Here is a 10,773-nt window from a genome sequence, read left to right as displayed (position 1 = left end):
TTTACGCTGTTCAAAGTGCCCACCCTTAAGCTCTAATTCTTATGACAAAACTCAAAATTACCATATTCATAAAGCACAAGTATCATATAGTGCAGCAATACAAGTGAAAGTGGTCCCAACATGACACAAATTATAAATGACCTTACATATGAACAAGAGAAAACAGATCCAGTATCCATCTCTACTCTTATTCCCCAAAGAAGCAACTGTTGTGTTGTTGCCAAATCAAATGGTAAGTAACTAACAAAGTGTCTTTTTTTCTCATAAATCATAGAAAGAATGTTCTGTAACCACAGCAAAAAACTGTAAAATGATAGAAATCAGGAAAATCCTCAAATACTTCGACATTAAGCACATACATAAGTAACTCATGAGTCAGAGACTTCACAGAAGGGAAATTAGAAAACAAATACTTTATGAAAATGAAGGCCACAGCTCAATAGGCTAATCCTCCACCTGCGACGCTGGCACCCCAGGTTCTAGTCCCGGTCGGGGTGCCGGATTCTGTCCCAGTTGCTCTTCTTCCAGGCCAGTTCTCTGCTGTGGCCCGGAAGTGCAGTGGAGGATGGCCCAAGTCCTTGGGCCCTGCACGCGCAAGGGAGACCAGGAGAAGCACCTGGCTCCTGGCTTCGGATCAGCGAGATGCGCTGGCCGCAGCGGCCATTGCGAGGTGAACCAACGGCAAAGGAAAACCTTTCTCTCTGTCTCTCTGTCAACTCTGCCTGTCCAAAAAAAAAAAAACCTAAAAGGTAAGCCACTGACTAGAGAAAATATTCACAAATGATATACCTGGGTAAAGGGCTGTAAATACAATATTTCTTTAAAAATCTTCGTATAAATAAGTTAAAAGAAATCCAGGGGTAGCACTGTGGCACAGCGGGTTTCGTTCTGCCATGAAGTGTCGGCATCCTATATGGGTGCCGGTTTGAGACCCGCCTCCTCCATTTCTGATCTAGCTCTTTGCTATGGCCTGGGAAAGAAGTGGAAGTGCACCCATGTGGGAGACCCGGAAGAAGCTCGTGGCTCCTGGCCTTGCATCAGCACAGCTCCAGCCGTTGCAGCCAATTGGGGAGTGAACCATCGGATGGAAGACCTCTCTCTCTCTCTGCCTCTCCTCTCTGTGTAACTCTGATTTTCAAATAAATAAATAAATCTTTAAAAATGCTCAATACCATTAGTTATCAAAGCAAGAAAAACTATGACATACTGCTACACATTCACACTGGCTAAATTCAAAATAATACCAAGTGTTGGAAAAAATGTGGAGAAAGCACAACCACACTGGAAGAAAAATTGGGTTGCTTCATAAAAGGAACATAAATTTACCATTCAATGCAGCAACCTACCCAAAGAGAAATGAAAACACACGCCCCCGCAAAGAAATAACATGAAAATATACCTAGCAGCATTATTTATAACAGCCTAAAGCTAAATACATTTCAAAATGCCCACTAACCACAGAGTAAATAAAATGTAGCAAGTAAATGGGCAAACTGTGGCAAGGATCTGGCCTAGTGGTTAAGGCTTATGTTGAAATGCCTGGATCAGATTCCCGGTTTCAGCTCCCAATTCCAGCTCTCTACCAATGCAAATCCTGGAAGGCAGCAGGTGAGATGGCTGGTGTGGTTAGGTTCCTGCCATCCACATGGGTGACTTAGACTGAATTGCAGACTCCTGCTCCACCCAACTCCAGCCACTGTAAGCATTTGGGGAATGAGCCAGAGATGGGAGCTGCTTGCTCTTTGGCTTTCTGCCTTACACAAACGCACATTTTTTTCAAATGGGCAAAAACTGACATGTGACAGCAGGGATGAACTTTAAATTTATGCTAACTGAAACCCAGATGCAAAAGAGTACATTATATGATCTTTATATAAAATGACAGAGAAGCAAAACCAGTGGTTGCTTAGAGGTGAGAATAGAAGCATTAACAGTAAATGGGCGGGGCCGGCACCATGATGCAGTAGGTTAATCCTATATGGGTGCCGGTTCTAGTCCCAGCTGCTACTCTTCCAATCCAGTTCTCTGCTGTGCCTGGGAAAGCAGTAGAAGATGGCCCAAGTCTTTGGGCCCCTGCACTCGCAAGGGAGACTTGGAAGAGGCTCCTGGCTCCTGGCTTTGGATCGGCACAGCTCCAGCCACTGCAGCCATTTGGGGAGTGAACCAATGGAAGATCTTTCTGTCTCTCCATCTCAGTCTGTAACTCTCTCTCAAATAAATAAATAAAATCTTAAAAAAAAAAACAAAAACAAAAACAGTAAATGGGCACAACAATACTTTCCAGGGGTGATGAAACATTCTAAAATCTGATTATAGTGATCGTTGTACAATTATAGAAATAAGAACTTAAGGTACCAACTTATAGAATCCAACCTTATCTAATATCACTGAAAGAATTTTTTTAAAAAATATTTATTTTTATTTATTTGAAAGGGGGGGGGGAGAGAGAGAGAAGAGAGAGAGAAAAAGAGAGGTCTCCCATCCACTGGTTCACTCCCCAGATGGCTGCAACGGCCGAAGCTGCACTGATCTGAAGCCAGTAGCTTTTTCCGGGTCTCCCACATGGGTGCAGGGGCCTAAGGACTTAGGCCATCTTCTACTGCTATCCTAGGCCAGAGAGCTGGATCGCAAGAGGAGCAGCCAGGGCTAGAACCAGTGCCCATATGGGATGCCGGCACTTCAGGCCAGGGCTTTTTTTTTTTTTTTTTTAATTTTTTGCAGGCAGAGTGGACAGCGAGCAAGAGAGAGAAAGACAGAGAGAAAGGTCTTCCTTTTGCCGTTGGTTCACCCTCCAATGGCCGCCGCGGCCAGCACACTGCGCTGATGCGAAGGCAGGAGCCAGGTGCTTCTCCTGGTCTCCCATGGGGTGCAGGGCCCAAGCACTTGGGCCATCCTCCACTGCACTCCCGGGCCACAGCAGAGAGCTGGCCTGGAAGAGGGGCAACCGGGACAGAATCCAGCACCCCAACCAGGACTAGAACCCGGTGTGCCGGTGCTGCAAGGTGGAGGATTAGCCTATTTAGCCACGGCGCCGGCCTTAGGCCAGGGCTTTAACTCACTGCACCACAGCACTGGTCCCCACAAGAATCTCTTAAAAAAAAAAAAAAAAGTACTCAACTTCATCTAAGGAAGGGAATAGGGTATTAACACATGCACTCAATTGTATGTATGTATAATTATGTGTTGTTTAAAAGCAGGGATCTGTTCAGGAAAATGTCAATACTCCCACAAACCTAGATGGTACAGAAGTCAATCACTCAACATGGCCTCGACACAAAGATGAATGAGGCTGCAAGTCCAACACTTATGGCACCACGGGTTAAAGCTAGACCCTTGGGACCCTGCACCTGCATGGGAGACCCCAAGGGGGCTCCTGGCTTCAGATCGGCTCAGCTCCGTCCATTGTGGTCATTTGGGGAGTCAACCAACAGATGAAGGACCTCTCCCTCTTTCTGGCTCTACCTCTCTTTCAAATAATAAAAAAAAGATGAATGAGGCTGCTGTCAGTGCAGCACAGCATGTTTTACAGTAAATTTTATTCTTAAGAAGGAAAGGGAATGCACTAAATAATGACAGAAAGTATATAAACTAGGAACAGATGTTTATTATTATGTACTGTATATAACTGTATATTACTGCTATATAATTAACAGCACAGTTTACACCAGCATCACCTGAGGAATGTGTTACACTGCATTAGAGGTTACATTAACCAGGTAAAAAAAGTTTTTGCAGTTCTATTATAATCTCATGGGATCACCACTATATATGCAGTTGCTGACCAACACATTCATTATTAGTTGTTATGCAGCATGACTATATACATATGGAAGGGGTCTTCAAAAAGTTAAGGAAAATGCATATTATAAAAAAATTATGCATAGATTTCAAAATTTGTGTCAAAATAAGTTTCTTTTAACTATTTTCCAGCAACTTTTTGTAACTTAATTTTGTAACTTACTAATGTTCTTAATTTTGTGAAACCTTCACCAGAGTGGGTTTGTTAATGTTGTTGTTATTGTTGGGTTTTTGTGTGTATGCGCATGTGTGTCTGTGTGTGTGTGTTTTAAAGGCAGAGAGACAGATATTCCATCCACCAATTCACTCTCTAAATGCCTGCAATACTCAGGGCTAGGACTGGACCAGGCGAAAGCCAGAGCCCAGAATGCAATGTGTGTCTCCCACATGGGTAGCAGGGACCAGCTACCACCCAGGGTGTGCAACAGCAGGAAGCTGGATTGAAAGTAGAATAATCAGCACTTCCATCTAGGTACTCAGAACCAGTATTTCCATCCAGATACTCTGATCCAGATGCAGGCATTCCTAGGACACCTGAACCACAGCATCAAATACTGCTACCATCTTTTGTTCCTAAGTAAATCGCTGTTATCATTTAATCACCTCTATGCAAAACACTATGAATCACTACACAAAAATTTTCCTATGTAACTATGATGCCATTATCACACCTAAAGTAACAATTTTAAAGCCAGATTTAGATTTAACTTAAGAAAAAAAAAAACTTTTAAAGTCCTAGAAAGTGGCTTTAGTTCAACCATTAGAAAACTTTTTTTGAGTTATACCTTGTTTTGGTCAATCAATATGCTTTTTAGAGCCATAAGTCTTTCCTTTTATTGAAGATATTTAACATAGATCACTTAAATCATTACAGTATTAATATGCCAAAGCTAGCACCGGGACTGGCTAGCATCCATCCCTGCCCCTTACAAGAATCACTGTCAGCCAGCATCAAGAACTACAGAACAATATAAGTTCGAAAGACTATAGAGAAACTAAACTCAAATCAACTTGCTTCTGTCTCTATACAAGAGATAGATTCTCAGAATAAGTAAACAAGAACATCACTACTTTTGGGAAACTTTATGGTTAAAATGTAACATGGACAAATTAGACATGAACAACAAATAGACTAAAGAAATCTTGGGGCCAGCACTGTGGCACAGCGGGTTAAAGCCCCCACCTGAAGCGCCAGCATCCCATATGGGCAGCCAGTTCTAGTCCTGGCTGCTGCTCTTCCAATCCAGCTCTCTACTATGGACTGGGAAAGCAGAAGATGGCCCAAGTACTTGGGCCCCTGCACCCACATGGGAGACCTGGAAAAAGCTCCTGGCTTCAGATCAGCACAGCTCCAGCCACTGTGGCCATCTGGGGAGTGAACCAGTGGATGGGGGACCTCTCTCTCTATCTCTACCTCTCTCTCCAACTATGTCTTTCAATGAATAAAATAAATTGTTAAAAAAAAATCTTTGTGGCATAGCAAGTTGTGCTTCCCACCTGCTATACTGGCATCCCATTTGGGTGCCTGAGTCCAGCTGTTCTGCTTCCAATCTGGCTCCCTGCTACCATGCCTGGGAAAGCAACAGAAAATGGCCAGGTGGGAGACCCAGATGGAGTTCCAGGCTCCAGGCTCCAGATTGGCCCAGCCCAGACTGTTGCAGCCATTTGGGGAATGAACCAATGGATGGAAGCTCTCTCTGTAACTCTTTCAAATCAATTTTTAAAAAATTCTTATTTTGCCGGCGCCGTGGCTCAACAGGCTAATCCTCCGCCTTGCAGTCGGTCGGGGCACCAGATTCTGTCCTGGTTGCCCCTCTTCCAGGCCAACTCTCTGCTGTGGCCAGGGAATGCAGTGGAGGATGGCCCAAGTGCTTGGACCCTGCACCCTATGGGAGACCAGGAGAAGCACCTGGCTCCTGCCATTGGATCAGCGCGGTGCGCCGGCCGCAGCGGCCATTGGAGGGTGAACCAACGGCAAAGGAAGACCTTTCTCTCTCTCTCTCACTGTCCACTCTGCCTATCAAAAATTAAAAAAAAAAAAATTCTTATTTTATAGTTTACATAAAAAAGAAATGACAAAATAATTTCCTCAAAATGAAAACTGATAAAATTTACCTGTTCTACACAGAAAACTAATCAAGGAATCAACTATCTTAATGGCTTAACTCTGGCCTTTGACTTAAGGGGTGGGGGAGAGAGACTGAGATATTCCCTCTGCTGGTTCATTCCCCAAATGGCTTCCAATGGCCAGAGCTGTGTGAAGAGGCCAAAACTAGGAGCCTGGAACTTCATCTGGGTCTCCCACGTGGATGGCAGGGGCCCAAGCTATCAAGCCATAGTCTACTGCTTTCCCAGGTGCATTAGCAGGGAACTGATTGCAGCCAGGACTTGAACAGGCAGACACTCATAAAGGATGCCAGTATCTCAAGTGCCAGCCTCCACATAATTCTAATTTTAATGTCACAAGCACAAAAGAGCATGTCCCAGGACAAAACATTGAATTTACCACAATTCCCTCTCCAGAATACTATCTCATGGTCATGTTTCTATTGCAGCAAGTACCGCCTAATCAATAACCTCATATAATTCAAATACTTTTATATAAACCTTTTTTTATTATTGCCTTAACGTGTGAGGAAATGACTAAGACTCACATCTAAGTCATGACTAAGAGGGGCTGCCTGCAGTGCCAGCATCCCGTATGGGTGCCTGTTTGAGTCCCAGCTGCTCCATTTCCAATCCAGCTCTCTGCTACTGTCTGGGAAAGCAGTAGATGATGGCCCAAGTGATTGGGCCCCTGCACCCATGTGGGAGACCCCAAAGAAGCTCCTGGCTCCGGATTGGCCCAGCTCCAGCTATTGAGGCCATTTGGGGAGTGAACCAGAGGATGGATACCCCCCACCCCAACCCACCCCCACCTCTCTCTCTGCCTCTTTCTAACTCTGCCTTTCAAATAAATAAATAAATCTTAAAAAAAAATAAGATTCACATGAACATCCCAAATTGCTAGTATCAGAAAACCAAAAAAATGCCACAGGTAGGTAATACTGACTAAAATCAGCATTATCATTTGGCCAAGAAACACTGTCATAAACTAAATTTTAATATTGAAGGAATCTATAAGAAAACTCAAGTAAATCTTATAATACTTTATTATATGGGAAAAAAAAATCTGCACCTCTCAAGTGGTTTTATCAAAGTAATGGAGGGGCCGGTGCTGTGGTGCAGTGGGTTAAAGCCCTGGCCTGCAGGGCCGGCATCCCATGTAGGCACCAGTTTGAGTCCCAGCTGCTCCTCTTCCAATCCAGCTCTCTGCTATAGCTTGGGAAAGCAGTAGAAGATGGCCCAAGTCCTTGGGTCCCTGCACCCACGTGGGAGACCTGGAAGAAGCTCCTGTCTCCTGGCTTTGCATCAGCTAAGCTCTAGCCATTGCAGTCATTTGGGGAGTGAACCAACAGAATGAAAGACCACTCTCCTTTGGCTCGCTCTAACTCTTTTATATAAATGAAATAAATCTTAAAAAAAAAAAAAAAGTAATGGAAGAAAAAATAAGAACAGTACAAAACCCAAGAGCTGTAAAATATGCAGCATCCTACAAAGTCAGGAAACAGTTTTCTTCCTTTTTTGAGAACATTAAACAGACGTGCATATAAAGGGTACATTTCTATGTAGTAACTCAATAAAAGATACTTTCCATCAGACTAAATTTGCTTCCCAAATGAACCCACAAATACTCAACCTAACAATATTTGTTTCACAAACATGTCACATCTTTCTAATTTCTACAGTATGACAAAAAAAAAAAAACTTGCTCATATTTTAAAATTCCTAAAATTAAGAAAAACCAATGAAAACAATGCGAGTGTGATCTCAAACAGGAGTGGAGAGAGGCAGAACAGTGACTGGGTGGGAAGTAACCAATTATGTTACGATCGTCAGTCAACATGTTAGAGAAGGTATTCCTCTTTCACTTACGTCCCAAAACATGTCCTCCTAATAGACAGTCTGTATGCTTCACACTACACAAATAATTCTTCCATTATTTTATGACTCTATCACTCAACATTCACCTAGTTATTTCTCATGAACATAAAAAAAACTAGTACATGTTAAGTCATTGAAGTTTAGCAGACTATTGCTGTAACAAATCAAAAGGAACTTTAAAGTTGCTGGGCATGCAAATTCTTGGGACACCAATTAATGTAACCAAAGTTTATCAGGAGTTACTCTGAGAATTATTATTCCTAGAGGAAAGAGGAAGAAAGGGGAAAAACAAATAAGGCTGGGATGTATTCAAAAAAAGGGTCTCCTGTGACTTCATAGGAAGCTCTGGAATGGCTCTTTAGCATTCTGATATATGACAATGACTTTGTAACCACTAGGCAAAATGACTGCCCCTGGACCAGACTTCAAAGGCAAGTTACTCACAAGAAAGGGATGTGACCCTGAACAAGTGGCTCTCTTTAGCCAAGGACAATTCCCAAGGAGTTCTGATAGTCTCAGCAGAATGCACAGCAACTAAGAAAATTAACTCCTCTGGGAGGAATCTGGGTAGCATCATGGTGGCCTCAACAATCAGTAATTTTATAACTGTCCAAGTCTGAAAAATTCTTAGTGAAACAATGTAATAAAATAATGATGTGTCTTTGAAAATGACTTGGCCTTCTGTTTCTTAAAACGGTATAGTCAATAAATAGTTTCCAGCTCTAAAGTTTGTTCAAGAGGTGTGAACCAGCAAATGGAAGATCAATCACTCTTTCTTTCTTGTTCAAAATAAATAAATCTTTTTTTTTTTTAATTAGGCAGAGTTAGACAATGAGAGAGAGAGAGAGAGAGAGAGAGACAGAGAGAAAGATCTTCCTTCCATTGGTTCACTCCCCCCAAAATGGCTGCTACGGCCGGCACTCTGCGCCGATCCGAAGCCAGGAGCCAGTTGCTTCTTCCTGGTCTCCCATGCGGGTACAAGACCCAAGCACTTGGGCCATCCTCCACTGCCCTCCCGGGTCACAGCAGAGAGCTGGACTGGAAGAGGAGCAACCGGGACAGAATCTGGCGCCCCAACCAGGACTAGAACCTGGGGTGCCGGCGCCGCAGGTGAAGGATTAGCCTAGTGAGCCGCAGCCCCAGTCCTTGATCCTTTTATAGAAACATGGGAAATTGCCGGTGCCGTGGCTTAACAGGCTAATCCTCCGCCTTGCGGCGTCGGTACACCAGGTTCTAGTCCCAGTTGGGGCGCCGGATTCTGTCCCGGTTGCCCCTCTTCCAGGCCAGCTCTCTGCTGTGGCCCGGGAGGGCAGTGGAGGATGGCCCAAGTCCTTGGGCCCTGCACCCGCATGGGAGACCGGGAGAAGCACCTGGCTCCTGACTTTGGATCAGTGAAATGCGCCAGCCGCAGTGGCCATTGGAGGGTGAGCCAACGGCAAAAAGGAAGACCTTTCTGTCTCTCTCACTATCCACTCTGCCTGTCAAAAAAAAAAAAAAAAAAAAAAAAAAAAAAAAAAAAACAACCATGGGAAAGGGAAATAATAAAATTAAGGAAGGGACAGAAGAAGAGAATATAGAGGAAATGGAGAATACTGTATGTAACATTGGGAGAAAAGGGGGGAAAGTATTTCAGGGAAAAATCATCAAATAGAAACACCCAATTAGTTTAGGATTAGCATTTTTCGTCTTCCTTTACAAGACTGATTTCAGTATAAATCATTGGTGGAGGGGAAATGCTGTTGTGAAGGAAATTGAAGGTATAAGTGAGAGGATAAGAAACAGTTAATTGGGCAGTTGGAGAGGGAGGATGGGAGCAAGAACATTGGGAAGGATAAAGTGGAATTATTCGAGCTTTTATTTGACTTTATTTCCACAACATTTGTAAAAAATTTCAACGTAAATTTGAAAAACCTTTCTCTGTCTCTCTCTCTAACTCTGCCTGTCAAAAATAAATAAATAAAATAAATAAGTAAGTAAGTAAGGATCATGTTCTCCTTACTCAATTCCAGTATTCCTTAGTGACCTTTACAGGGTCACAGGCCCCTTTGGGAATTTGATGAAACATATATGCACAGATAGGAATTATTGCACAAAATTGTACGGGGACTATGAGCTTTTCCCTGCTTATAAAACAGGGATGCCAAGCCAGCCAAAGTTTTAAAACTTATCCATATACTTTTATCTCAGTGATTTGTCTACAATGTTTTTTTTTTTGTTTTTTTTTTTTTTTTAAGACTTATTCATGTATTTCAAAGGCAGAGGCAGAGAGAGACAAAGTCTTCCATCCGCTGGTTCACTCCCCAACTGGCCACAACGGCTGGAGCTGAGCTGATCCAAAGCCAGGAGCCAGGAGAGTCTTACAGGGGCCCAAAGACTTGGACCATCTTCTACTGCTTTCCCAGGCCATAGCAGAGAGCTGGATCGGAAGTGAAGCAAGCTAGGACTCAAACTAGTGCCCATATGCCGGCACTGCAGGCAGCGGCTTTACCTGCTATGCCACAGTGCTGGACCCCATAAAGATGTTTTAACTACCATTTATAAACTGGTAACTCCTGAATCTGTATTCCTGGCTCAAATCTTTCTTTTGGGTTTCAAGTCTATAAATGCCTACAAGGATTCTCGTAACTCTCTCTTAAACCCCCACCTACAAGCCTGTTCTTTCTCCTTTGTACCTACCTTATTCTCTCGGATGCCAACACCAACACTATCATTCACTCAGAAACCATGTACCATGGGCAGGCATTTGGGGGCAGCAGTTAAGACACCACTTGGTATGCCCATATTCTGTACAGGGCTGCCTGAGTTTGAGTCCAGCTCTGCTTCTGACCCAGCTTCCTACTGGATCCTGGGAAACAGCAGTGATGGCTCAAGTAACTGGGTTTCTGTCACCTGCATGGGAGGAGACCTGGACTGAATTCCTAGCTCCCAGCTTTGACCACTGTGAACTTTTGGAGAGTAAATCTCTCTCTACCTCTGAAATAATTTCATAAT

General features: G+C 43.4%; 1 protein-coding gene across 1 annotated transcript in view; it reads right to left on the bottom strand.

Moving 5' to 3' along the window:
* Nucleotides 1-10,773, bottom strand: part of MSL2 (MSL complex subunit 2) — a 37,324-nt gene that overhangs the window by 4,820 nt on the left and 21,731 nt on the right. The window lies entirely within an intron of this gene.

This window comes from Lepus europaeus, chromosome 2 (assembly GCF_033115175.1).
Source record: "Lepus europaeus isolate LE1 chromosome 2, mLepTim1.pri, whole genome shotgun sequence".
In the NCBI taxonomy this organism is placed as follows: domain Eukaryota; kingdom Metazoa; phylum Chordata; class Mammalia; order Lagomorpha; family Leporidae; genus Lepus; species Lepus europaeus.
The sequence above is the reverse complement of the archived record's forward strand: the minus strand, read 5'-3'. Positions and strand labels throughout refer to the sequence as shown.